Source organism: Heloderma suspectum, chromosome 6 (assembly GCF_057233095.1).
Source record: "Heloderma suspectum isolate Gila_16-S chromosome 6, 16-S_ref, whole genome shotgun sequence".
NCBI lineage: Eukaryota > Metazoa > Chordata > Lepidosauria > Squamata > Helodermatidae > Heloderma > Heloderma suspectum.
The window spans coordinates 18,496,446-18,510,421 of NC_139463.1; positions in this window are offsets into that span (position 1 = coordinate 18,496,446).

Here is a 13,976-nt window from a genome sequence, read left to right on the forward strand (position 1 = left end):
GTTTTCTTTTTCGTTAAGGCAAAATTGTGTGGGATTGGAGGGTAACCCTTTCAGAGATGTTATGTTATGCTGAATATTTCCAGGCAGTCTCCAATTTTCCATGGGCTTTTATACACATCATTCATTATAAAGAGCTAGTAAGGCATACATTAAGACTGAAGGCAGCAGTTTTGCTCCTTCTAGAAAAACTGGCAAAGCCTGGAATTTGAAAATGAGAGAGAGAGAGAGAGAGAGAGAGAGAGAGAGAGAGAGAGAAAGAACAATAGAAACACACTTCTCTTGGATCCCAAGGCTATTTTACATAGGAAGCTGCCTCACACCACATCAGACTGCTTGCTCATGTAGCCCAGTATTGTCTACGACCGGTAGGCACTCCCCATGGTCTCAGCCAGATGTCTTTCCCCTTACCTGTTTCTTGTTACAGAAGAGTTCAATCATGCTTGTTCTCTGCCTACATGTAAGGATGGACGAAAGTCCCTTACCTGGTCCCGCAGCTGTGTTCGGTGTGGGGGGGAGGCACTCCGTTTCTCCCCCCGAAATTCAGGCCAGGGGGGGAGGCGCCCCGCCCCTCCTGGCCGAAATTCAGGCCAGGGGGGCCCTCGCTGCCGAAATTCAGGCCGGGAGGGAGCGCCCCGTCTCCCCGGCCGCGAAATAAAAAAGTAATTAAAAAAAAAAAAACACGTGGTAGGCTACGTAACGATTTACGTAGCCTATCACGGCTAGTTTTTCAAAGTCAGCTGTGATAGGCTATGTAAATCTTTACATAGCCTATCACGGCTGACTTTGGAAAAAAAAAAAAGCACATACGCAAATGGTGGCACCCATGGGCGCCGCCATTTGCGTTCCTTGTTTGGGCAGGGGTAGTCTACGTAAAGATTTACCTAGACTATGGTGAAAATAAGGGCAACATATAGCGTTGCCCTTATTTTCACTGTAGTCTATGTAAATCTTTACGTAGACTACCCCTGCCTAAACAAGGAACGCAAGTGGTGGCGCCCATGGGCGCCGCCATTTGCGTACGCGCTTTTTTTTTTTTTCAAAGTCAGCCGTGATAGGCTACATAAAGATTTACGTAGCCTATCACGGCTGACTTTGAAAATCTAGCCACGATAGGATACGTAAATCGTTACGTAGCCTATCACATGTTGTTTTTTTTTACTTTATGGGGAAATGGCGGCGGCGGCAGCCGGTCGGAAGACCGGCCGCCGCCCCTGCCGAAACGCCACCGAAACGCCACCGGGCCTCGCCACTGAGACGGACATTCGAAGGAGGTAAGTCCCATCCTGGGGGGGGGGGCGGGGAGGTGTCGTAGAATTTCACCACCAATTTCGGGGGGCCAAATGCCTTGGCATTCGGCCTCCAGGAGATTCGTGGAGAAATTCTCCACCATCCCTACCTACATGTAGCGCTGCTTTGCATTGTCATTGACATTACCCTGGCTCAAGAATCCATTTTCTTCTAGAAGAAAGAGCATAGCCACAGATATGGCAAGCTGCCAGAAATGACCCGCAGAAGGGTTGCAAAAGAGCAAACTAATTGCATATATGCTTTCTCCACTATTAGATTAAAGGGAGTTGCTCCCATAGGCCTATGGAAACATATAAATGTTTACCTGACTGCAGCCATCTAACCCACGAAGGTACCTGTAAATTTACCAGTCCAGAGCCTTGGTGGGAAATATGGACCAATCCTGAAGCATTCCCACCTACCAGACAATTCAGCAGGTTTAGATACCACTTGAGCAACTCTCAAAATATCTTTTGTTTTGCATGCCAGTAGCCAATTTTCTTGCACTATACAGTCCTTGTTGGGTATAGCCAGTTATCCTCAACTCATCACCCAGAGCCCTTTGTTTTGTTCCATTGTGAGCTCAGCCTCACTACCCTAAGGTCCTTTGTACTCTTTGTTCAGAAACCTTTAACAGCCCTGGAGTTTGGGCAAAAGCTGTTCTTCCTCTTTGCCAGTTGCCTCTGGGAAGCTCACAAGCAAGACATGAGGGCAATATGCTTCTCCTGATCATGCTTCCCAGCAACTGGTATTCAGAAGGATGCTGTTCCTGATCCTGGAGGTAGTGCATATTATAGTAACCATTTTATCATCCATGAACTTGTCTAATTCCACTAGGGATGTCAGGGAATTCCGCGACAGATCTTGGTGAGGCCAAATGCCAGTGCATTTGGCCGCCCCGAAATCCGTCGCGGAACAAAGCCCCCACCCCCCAACCCATGAAAGGTGCGCGGGACGAAGTCCCCGCCACCCCCAACCCACAAAAGGCATGCAAAATGGAGCACTTACCTGCTCCTGTTTGCACTGCTTTGCGAATGGCGGCCATCCTGCGTCCGCCATTCGCTTCCTCTTCATAGCCGTGATAGGCTACATAAATACTTATGTAGCCTATCACGGCTAACGCAGGGACGCCATTTGCATCCTTGCGGAGGCCGTGATAGGCTACGTAAATATTTACATAGCCTGTCATGGCTAAATACAGGGATGCAAATGGCGGCGGCTACGACAGCTGCCATTTGCATCCCTGCATGGCTGCCCAGTGGCCGGATGTCCGGCTGTGGGCGGCTGGAGCTGGCCGGCGGCTCCGCAGCTTGGCCATGGAGTGGAGCTGGCCAGGCAGGATTCTGGGGGGGAGGACCGGATCGCCTCCCCCCCCATCGAGGATTCCAGGGGGAGGGACGGAGCACCTCCCCCCCAGCGGAAACAGAACGGAACGGAAGGTGAGTGTTCCATCCATCCCTAAATTCCACTTTAGAACCATCTAAATTGGTGGCCCTCACCATATCTTATGGTAGCAAATATCATAGTTTACCATGTACTTCCTTTTACTTTCCTGAATCTCCCACCATTCAGTTTCATTGCATAATCCCACATTCTAGTATCATGAGAGAGGTAGAAAAAACATCCTCTACACTATGCATAATTCTATAAACCATTATCACTCATGTCCCACCCCCTTACTCTTCCTTTGCTAGCCAAGGAAGGATCTCCAAGATGGTGCCAGCAACTTAGAGTGGCCAATAGAGGTGTGTTTGCATGTTTTTAGGCTGGTTTTATCTTGAGGAATTTACCACCCTCCCTCAAATTTACTGCCTGGGTCAGAAACTCACTTCGCCTCATAGGAAGGCCAACTCTGCATATGCCATCATCAATGGGGCTTTGCAACAGTTTAGGTTTGAGTTTTATTTTATATACCACAGCAGCTGTGTGAATGAATGCACTTGATACTGAGATGAATAATTTGACAAATAGTTATGGCACCTGTTTTTGAACAGACAGGGTACCATTAAGGGAGAAGAGGAAGGGATAGTCCACCTCCCCACACACACACACATTTTTTAGACCACACATGATTATTACTGAAGAACACCTATATTGTATTATATTATATTATATTAGCCCCTTCAGGACATTTAAGTGTGGTGAGTGAACCTGTGTGTGTATTTTTAGGTGGGAAGAACCTATCTGCAGTTGATTGTCTGCAGGAAGTCCACACAAATGGATAGGGTTCTCTCTGCATGATCTGGAAGCCTGTTTTTTCCAGGATTCCAGATACGGTGAGAAAGATGTATGCACATGCAGTTGTCTATGCAAAAGCTCCTGCAGATGATCCATGGGACACATATAGGTTGAGGGTGAGGCTGGCTGCTGAGTTCCTACTCCCCGCTCTGTGCATATTCACTCACCTCACTTATGTCATTCGGAGAGCCACAACAGGTGATCTTAAAATGCACTAGTTCCTTGAAATGTCTTCATAAATATATCCAAAACCAGGCCTCTGAAACTTGCTGCAAATCTTTGAAACCTCCCTTTTCAATCCAACCCACCAAAACCTGAAGTTGTACCCCCATGTACAAGCATTGTCTTCCCAATCCTTCATGCACAGTGTTCGCTCCCCCCATTTTGCTCCTTTTTCCTGGAAAAATTGCCACCTGGGCAGCAAAGAGAAGCTCAGCCCACAAGTAATCAGTATGAAAAATGGTGGGAAATTTAATAACAGATCAGCTTTTGGGGAGAGAACAATATTAATTAGAATGGAGAGCTGTGTATGCATCTGCAGGCATCTGTGTTTGTGTACTTTATCTGGAAGACTAATCAGGAAGTTTGCATGAATGTGCATTGGATATTATATTACACAAACAAGCCCTAGCAACTGCTGTAGCAAGATAATTCAGTAGCTCTATTAGAAAGCTATGAAAACAATAATAAAGATATTACAAGCAAGCCAGAAGCCTATTATGCTCAACCTCCTACTTGCAAATTAAATGCATGCAGATGTATTGCCTAAACCACCCTCAGCTCTCTAAGTTAAAACAGGAAAGGCATGAAATGCAGAAAACAGAATGACTACATTTCAGTCTCCCACTTCTAATGAAAGCCTGATTTATTAAGGGCCCAATGCACCACGTGTTTTTCTGGTGCACAATTGCTGTTCTTTCTCTCTCTCTCTCTTTTAAAAGATCTTGCACTGGATCTTTAAAACAGGGATATACATATATGCATATGTATATCCCTGTAGATCTAAAGATACAGCTATACCAGTGCTGCTGGTGTTCAGAGACATACTTCTTCTGAATCTGGAAATTCCATTTAGCCATTGGATAACAGCTGTTGATAGATTTGTCTGCTATAACTGTGAGGTCCCTACTGCAAGGGGTTTCTGACTTGATTATAACTTTCAGAAGGGTAGCCTTGTTAGTCTGTTTAGCACCAAAAACAATGAAGAGTCTTGTAGGACCTTTAAGGCTAACAAATGTACTATTTTCATATATTTTCATGGACTACAGTCCACTACATCTGATGCAAAAAGCCACAAAAGTCTTATGCCATAATAAATGTGTTAGTCTTAAAGGTGCTACTTGTTGACTTGATTATTGTCAACATGAGGAGGTTGGGTTTGGGGGAAAATAACCTTCCAGTTCAGTGCACTGTCTGAAGAATACTTTGGAGAGTACAGAACTTGGGTCTTCCTAGTCAAGAGTTCTGAAAGATCAGGGTAGCATCTAACTATTGCCTCCTTGTATGAGAAGAAACATTCCAACATAAGCTTTTGTGAGGGCATGTTGGTTGGGCTCAAAAAATGTGTATGTTGGATAGAAATGTGGCAACTGATGGGATACAGGTAGAAATGGTGTCCTAATAATCATTCTCTGCAAAGAGAGTGAGTGAGAGATGTTAGGGAGAAATTCAGAATAGAAACTGATGTGGTAAAACGCAGTGCATATGAAAACAACACAATGGTCAGGAAAAGTCACAATTAAGTCAGAAACAATGCTTAATTAGAGGAAGTAATAGGTTGAGATATAAAAGCAACAGATACTGCTGATGGTCTGATCCCAGCTTGAGAGATTTTGAGAAATGGAACAGGCTGATGTAGTCTGCTGGAAGGCATGAAACTCGTTCTTGCTGAGGCTAGTCCAAAGCCAATGGCTAGCAGAAGTTTTCTTCCCATTGTGGATAAGGCATCTTGTGCCCACTTAAATATTGCAGCAGGAGGACACTAAGATAGAAAGCAGTGCTTGTCATTGAAGAAATGGGCAAAGAGGACAGGCAAGCAAAGGGAAAGTGGTTGAAAGACAATGCACTGGAACAGAAGGAATACCCTATTTGTAGTTCATTCAAACTGTAGGGTTGGGACTGCAGTTAGGACTGCTGCTGAAAGCAGGTTCTTGTATTTTATACACATGAGTGTGACATTCATTACTTAGGGATGGCAGAGAATTCCGCCACGGATCTTGGTGAGGCCGAATGCCAGTGCATTCGGCCCCCCGAACTCCGTGGCGAAACGGCCTGCCACCCCCCGCCCCCCCACGGATCCCCCCCGGGACGAGACTTACCTGGGGCGGATCTTCCGGGCAGCGGAGGCTCCAGTGGCGGCTGCGGCTGGGGCGGCTGGTCTTCCAACCGGCTGCCGCCGCCGCCATTTGCAGTGTTGTAAAAAAAACAAAAACAAAAAAACATGACGTGATAGGCTACGTAAAGATTTACGTAGCCTTTCATGGCTGGGTTTAAAAAAAAATGTGTACACAAATGGCGGCAGCTACAGCTGCCGCCATTTGCGTTCCTTATTTTTGGCCGTCTTAGTCTACGTAAATATTTACGTAGACTATGATGGCAAAAATAAAAAATAAAGGGGAGCGCAAATAGCATAGCGGGCGTGTAAATATGTAAATATTAAAAAAAAAATTAAATATTTTAAAAAATATTTAAATATTTACTATGTAAATATGTAAATATTTACATAGGCTAAAACGGTGAATCAAAAAGGGACGCAAATAGCACCCGTTACGCTATTTGCGTTCTCCTTGATTTTCGCCATCATAGTCTACATAAATATTTATGTAGATTAAGATGGCCAAAAATAAGGAGCGCAAATGGCGGCGGCCATAGCCGCCGCCATTTGCGTACACGGTCCCCCCCCCCGAGCCCTCCGCGGCCGGAAATCTGGCTGCGGACGGCTCTGACCTGGCTGGGCCTGGCCGGCTGCTCCGCAGAGCTGCCGTGGAGCACAGCTGGCCGTGGAGGATTCTGGGGGGGAGGAACGGATCGCCTCCCCCCCGTCGAGGATTCTGGGGGGAGGGACGGAACGCCTCCCCCCCACCATCAACGTAATCGGTGGAAAGGTAAGTGACTTTCGTACATCCCTATCATTACTTGAGTGAGCCTTGTCCTTGGTGCTGAAAGGCCTGAAATGGGCAGTAGGGGGAAAGGTAGGGAAGACTGAAACAAAATGAATACTTGTGGGTGATGAAACACCCTGTTTGGGATCATGGCTAAACTGCATTTTTACTTTTCCATTCACTCTTAATATTTTGACAGATGACTGTCTGCTTTATCAACTCTCCAGTTCAGTTACTTAATCCTACATTCCATCCTGCTGCAGGTAAATTTCTATGGGTCAGCAGATATGTGGGCATTATATTAATTCTAAGGATGGCCCAGAGGTGCTGCCCTGGAAATCTTTTATGCAGGAATTTCCTGGAAATTGGAAGATGTTCCTTATAAGCAACTGTTACTTCATGTAAATACTGCTTCTGCCCACGTTTCCATGGATACAGAAATAATCTGTTGAATACAAAAAAGTGTGACATTATGTCCTTTAGTAATACAACTTGCCTTAAAGGAAAAGAAGGCTATTGACTTATTAAAACACCATGTCAAGAAGCTTAACAAGAGTTCAATGGATAGGATAGGCATGGTTTCCTGTATATGAATACTAAATGCATCAACTTCTTATATACATTTGTATGTTAGATACTATCTGATTCAGAAATTTTGATCTGCAGAGTTACTGCCAAGAACCCTCAGAGACTGAATTCTCTAGCAATAGCATCTCTGAGGAGGTGTCAGAACTAGTCCCTGGTCCCTCTCAAGTAGGGCTGCCCCCCTTGGATCCTGCACCCCATCCACTAAATCCTAGGGAAGTATCATTACCCTTGATTCTGAGGAGCAGACTTCAGGCTCCTTTAGTGAGCAGGAAGGCCCTGAGAACCATTCAACTACTAGATCCTTGCTCCTCAGACCCTTGCCCCCAGAAGAAGGCAGCAACTGTAGAAAGCCAGGTGCAGCACTTGAAAGGATGAAACTCACAGGATTCTCTTGGCTAGGCTGTAAAACCCTGCCAGTTTCTCCAGGCCAGTGCTGGGGTAACTTGTCTCTCCTTAGCTACAAGATTGGTAGCCTTGGTCCTAGATGCAAGACAATAATCTCTGGTTTACTTGCTGCAGTTAGGGATGTATGAAACCCCCCTTATCTGGCTCCGCCGGGTTCCACTGGGGGAGTGAGGCGCTCCGTCCCTCCTCCCGAAATCCTGGCCAGCCGGCTCTGCTCTGCGGGGATTCCGCTGAGCCGCTGGCCGGCTCCGCCAGCAGCTGGACATCTGGACACTGGCTAGCAGGGATGCAAATGGCGGCCATAGCTGCCACCGTTTGCATCCCTTTATTCAGCTGTGATAGGCTACGTAAAGACTTATGTAGCCTATCACGCCTGGGCTAAAAAAAAAACGTGTACGCAAATGGCGGTGGCTACGGCTGCCGCCATTTGCATTCCCTATTTTTGGTTGTCTTAGTCTATGTAAATATTTATGTAGACTAAGACAACCAGAAATAGGGAACGCAAATGGCGGCAGCCGTAGCCACCACCATTTGCGTACACTTTTTTTAAAAAACCCAGACGTGATAGGCTACGTAAGTCTTTACGTAGCCTATCACGAATGGGGAGGGGGAAGACTGCAAATGGTGGTGGCGGCGGCGGCGGCAGCCAGTCGGAAGACCAGCCGCCACCACCGCCTCTGCCGAAGCCACTGCTGGAGCTGCTGCCGTCCGGAACATCTACCCCAGGTAAGTCTCATCCCGGGGGGGATCCGCGGGGGGCGGGGGGTGGTGGTAGGCCGTTCCACCATGGAGTTCGGGGGGCCGAATGCACTGACATTTGGCCTCACCGGGATCCATGGCGGAATTCTCTGACATCCCTATAGGGATGGACGAAAGGGACTTACCTTGTCCTGCAGCTTGCTTCGCGGTGGGGGGGGAGGCGCTTCGCTTCTCCCCCCGAAGTTCAGGCGAGGGGGGGGAGGTGCCCCGCCTCGCCTGGCCGAAATTCAGGCTGGGGGGGAGGCGCCCCATCCCTCGCTGGCGAAATTCAGGCCGGGTAGAAGCGCCCCGTCTACCCGGCCGCGAAAAAAAAGTAAAACACACACACACACACACCCGTGATAGGCTACGTAACGATTTACGTAGCCTATCACGGCTAGATTTCCAAAGTCAGCCATGATAGGCTACGTAAATCGTCATGTAGCCTATCACGGGTGACTTTGGGAAAAAAAAAAGCGCGTACGCAAATGGCGGCTCCCATGGGGACCGCCATTTGTGTTCCTTATTTTGGTACGTCTAGTCTACGTAAATCTTTACGTAGACTAGATGCGCCAAAATAAGGAACGCAAATGGCGGTCCCCATGGGAGCCGCCATTTGCGTACGCGCTTTTTTTCCCCCCCAAAGTCACCCGTGATAGGCTACGTGACGATTTACGTAGCCTATCACAGCTGACTTTGGAAATCTAGCCATAATAGGCTACGTAAATTGTTACATAGCCTATCACGGGTGTGTGGGTTTTTTTTTACTTTACTTTTTTTTTTTTTGCAATGGCGGCAGTGGCAGCCGGTCGGGAGACCAGCCGCCGCCCCCTCCCCTGATGAAACGCCGACGAAACGCCGCCGGGACCCGCCGCCGAGAGGGACATTCGCCGAAGGTAAGTCCCATCCTGGGGGGGGCGGGGGGCCGGCGGAGAATTTCCCCAACACTTTCGGGGGGCTGAATGCGTCGGCGCTCGGCCTCCCGAAGATTCGTGGAGAAATTCTCCGCCAACCCTACCTCCCTAGCTGCAGTAATGTCCAGGATCCTGAACTTGCTCTGTTCCAAATCTGCACCAGACTCCTTTCCTTGTGCTCTCCAGCCTGTGTTGTTGTCCAAGTGGGATGATGGAATCCCTGATGAAGGAGGAAAACATCTGCAGCGTAGTTTGATGTGAGCATCATGGCAAACAATTTAAAGTGTCAAACCATAAAAGATGTGAACGTCTTGCATGTATACAGTGTTGTCCTGGATTAACCCATATGCACTGCAAGCCAAAAGTGCTCTTCTTCAAAGACATAATCTGTTGCTCTACATAAATGCTTTGCAGATAAAACTTTGGATACAAACAAGGAAGAAAGGTCAAGTTTAAATTTCCTTTGGTGCAGGAAGAATGGAGTCAATGTACAGTCAGGGCCAGAAATATTGGAACAAGGATAACTGTTTTGGCAGTTGGCCTCTGTACACCACCACATTAAAGTTGAAAGGAAACACATCCAGATGGGAGCGAAGTCAGGACTTTCAGCTGTAATTCAAGGGTGTGACAAAAGTGGGGCACTAACCATTCAGGAAGGTTAGCCAGTGGCAGACACACACACCCATCATTGGTGGCTCATAAGTAATGGAATGAATGGCTGACAAGCAGCTGCATGGCCAGGTGTGGCCTGTTTCCTGGGTGCCCCATGACCAATCAAGCAGAGAAAAGGCCTGGAGGTGGTTCTGAGTGTTACATTTGTATTTGGTAGCTGTTCACTGGAACTCCCAACATGAGGTCCAAAGTGGTGTCCATGCAAGTGAAGAAGGCCATCATTAGGCTGAGGAAACAAAATAAACCCATCAGAGAGATAGCAAAAACATTGGGAGTGGCCAACACAACAGTTTGGAACATCCTGAAAAAGAAGGCATTAACTGGCAAACTCAGCAACAGCAAAAGGCCTGGAAGAGCACTGAAGACTACTAAAGTGGGTGACCGCAGAATTCTGCTCAGGGTGAAGAGGAACCCTTTCACAACATCTAGCCAAGTCAAGAACGCACTTGTGAAGGCAGGTGTGTCATTGTCAACATGTACGGTCAAGAGACGGCTTTATGAATGTAAATACAGAGGCTTCACAACAAGGTGCAAACCACTGGTAACACTCAAGAACTGAAAGGCCAGATTAGCCTTTGCCAGCAAACACCTAAAAAGCCTGCCCAGTTCTGGAATAAGATTCTTTGGACTGATGAGACCAAGATTAACTTGTACCCGAATGATGGGAAGAGAAAAGTATGGAGAAGGAAAGGAACGGCTCATGATCCAAAGCATACCACATCATCTGTCAAACATGGTGGAGGCAGTGTTGCAGCATGGGCATGTATGGCTGCCAATGGAACTGGGTCACTGGTGTTAATTGATGACCTGACTGCTGATCAAAGCAGCAGGATGAATTCTGAAGTGTATAGGGCTATACTTTCTGCTCAGATTCAGCCAAATGCTGCCAAACTGATAGGACGCCACTTCATATTGCAGATGGAGAATGACCCAAAACATACAGCAAAAGCTACCCAAGAGTTTCTGAAGGCAAAGAAGTGGGATGTTCTTCATTGGCCAAGTCAGTCACCTGATCTCAACCCAACAGAGCATGCCTTTCACTTACTGAAGACAAGACTGAAGGCAGAAAGACCCACAAACAAGCAGCAGCTGAAGGCAGCTGCAATAAAGGCCTGGCAAAGCATCTTGAGGGAGGAAACTCAGCATTTGGTCATGTCCATGGGTTCCAGATTTCAGGCAGTCATTGATTGCAAAGGATTTTCATCCAGGTATTAAAGGCGATCCTTAAGTTTGAAGTGATGTTGGTTTGTTCCATTACTTATGAGCCACCAACGATGGGTGTGTGTGTATGCCACTGGCTATACTTCCTGAATGGTTAGTGCCCCACTTTTGTCAAACCCCTTGAATTACAGCTGAAAGTCCCGACTTTGCTCCCATCTGGGTATGTTTCCTTTCAACTTCAGTGTGGTGGTGTACAGAGGCCAACTGCCAAAACAGTTATCGTTGCTCCAATATTTCTGGCCCTGACTGTATCAGGCAGCCTGTATGGTAGTGTAACCGTCAATCTGAGCCTTACTAATTTTTTTGGAAAGGGCTTTTAATCTGCAGATAAAACTGTTGTTGATTAATCTACCAATTAATTCTATTAAATGGTGCAGCCCAGTTGATGATAGATACAATTTTTGTAACTTTATAAATAGGAATATGAAAGAGGGATTCAGTCAACAGCTACTCTGGGCCATTTTCACACATGATATAGAGATGCCCAGATTTGCTACTGAATAGATAGATGCTCAAGAGGGAGGCAGAGCCAATTACAGCACTCTGGTGAGTTCACCTGTAAGATGCACACCCATGTCCACACTTTACAGATTTAAATGTAAGGTGTACACCTACATAAAAGGTTAAAGTTTGAGTGGACCTTCATGAATCCATTGCTGAGCAGGGATTTGAACCCAGACATCTGAGAAGCATTGGGCATTGTGCAGCACCAGCGAGTGACTTCTTAAGAAATGTGAAAGCTCCCCATTATGTGGGAATTACGTGAGTCATTCAAGCATCCACTCTTAGTCCAACAAGCTGTTCACAAAGCCAGTGTGATTAATGTTAGATTTGAGGTCATGCAAGATTTAAGAGTAGATCTCATGTCTGTTGAAAGACAGGCCTCTAAAGTGTAGGACAGAACAAAACAATCTGTATTCTTTTCATTCAATTGTAGCTAAAATGGTCCCCTTTTCAAAGTCAGATGAGACTCCATATCAACTAGATGTGCTGCCAATAATTAAAATGTCCTTTGTTCCTGACCCTGGCCTAACCTTTGCTGACTTCTCTTTGGATATACTGTATATGGCTTAATTAAATGAACTCCATAGAGCTGTCTATGGAAATAGCTCTTTTGTTTGGTCTGATGCTTCTTTATTAATTGTTCAAGCATGTATCCCAGCCAGCAGCTCTTTTCTTCTCTGCTTATTAATCTGGGTGTTTGCCTAGCACTAATTTAGAAGTTCTACTGCAGAACACTGCACCTGCCCTCTCTCCAGGCTAGCATCAAATATGGCATATCACATCATTAGACAGAACTAGGTTTCCCATGCAAAGTATCCTGGATATTAGAGGAAAAAATATGGATTTAAGTTCATTCTCTTTTTTGCCATTTGAATAATCCCAGAAGCCTTTGCACTCCTACACTGCAATCCTATATATGTCTACTCAGAGGTCAACTTTATTGAGTCCAGTGGGACTTACTCCCAGGTAGGTGGGTATAGGATTGCTGTATTATTTTGGCAATTTTTTCCCACTTAAAATGTGCCTTTTTGAACCCTGTAAGATTCCTGGTGCCAAAAGAGCCTGCCCTGACAATCTTAATCTTCTCACATTAGGATATCGGTTGCCTATATCATAGAGGATATTAAAAAATGAAAATATGAGTTTAATTCACCTTTACTTTAACTTGATTCATTCTTGTAACCTAGTTAACCTGAGACAATGGTGGCTGGTGCCTACTGGGACTGGTGGGGCAGAGAGCAGAGTGACCAGAGGAGGAGCCAAGGGGTCAACAGAAGATAGTCATCATCCTATCTGTGGAGAGTTAACAAAAGATAGCCAATGTAGTGTAGTGGTTAGAATGTTGAACTGGGATTGGGAGACCCGGGTTTGAGCCCCCCCTCCCCCAGCACGCCATGGAACTCAGTGGGTGACTTTGGGCCAGTCACCGACTCTCAGGCTAACCTACCTGAGAGGGTTGTTGTGAGGTTAAAATGGAGAGGAGGGGGACCATGTAAGCTACCTTGGGTCCCCTGCAAGAGGAAAAAATGGTGGGATATAATGTAATAATAAAAGAAAGAAAGAAAGAAAGAAAGAAAGAAAGAGAAAGAAAAGAAAAAGCCATTTAAAAAAATAGCATAAATGGAGGCTTTTTTCTTTTGTTGGTGCCCCAATGGGGAGGATTTGGGGAAGCAAACTGTGTGTGTGTGTGTGTGTGTGTGTGTGTGTGTAGGTTTACTCATTCTCTCCTGGAGCCCAGTGGTCCTGATCTGAATCAGGGTCATACATACTTACACTAGAGATGAGCCTGAGCTACATGACTTATGATTACCACAACATGTAGTTTAGCTCTGAGGATTTCAGTGTGGGGGATGGGATGAGGGAGGGCAAAGAATTCTTCCACCTCCCTCTGTGCCCACCTTCTTGCCATGGATTTGTTAAGGATCTCTTCACTTGTATTTGTATGTGCGTGTGCGTGTGTAGCCCCTAAACAACTAAACACTGCAGAAAACACATAAAAAGAAAAGCTCCGTCTATAAATTGTATAATATGTCTAGAAGTGCTTTTTCAGGGGTGACACTGATTTTGGACACAAAGCAGGCTTTCTGAACTAGGGGCCATGCAGTAAACAGGATGATGTCACACAATGCTATGGGTTGTATTTATTAGAATAGACTCAATGAAATGAATTGAACTGAAGTTAAACTAATACTGGATACAATCCATGAAATACAACCCTGTGTAGCCAATCAGAGTTGGAAACATGTTGATTCCCTTGAGGGCAACTGAGAGCAATGTTCCTGAATACACTTATGTGGTTCCATGAAGT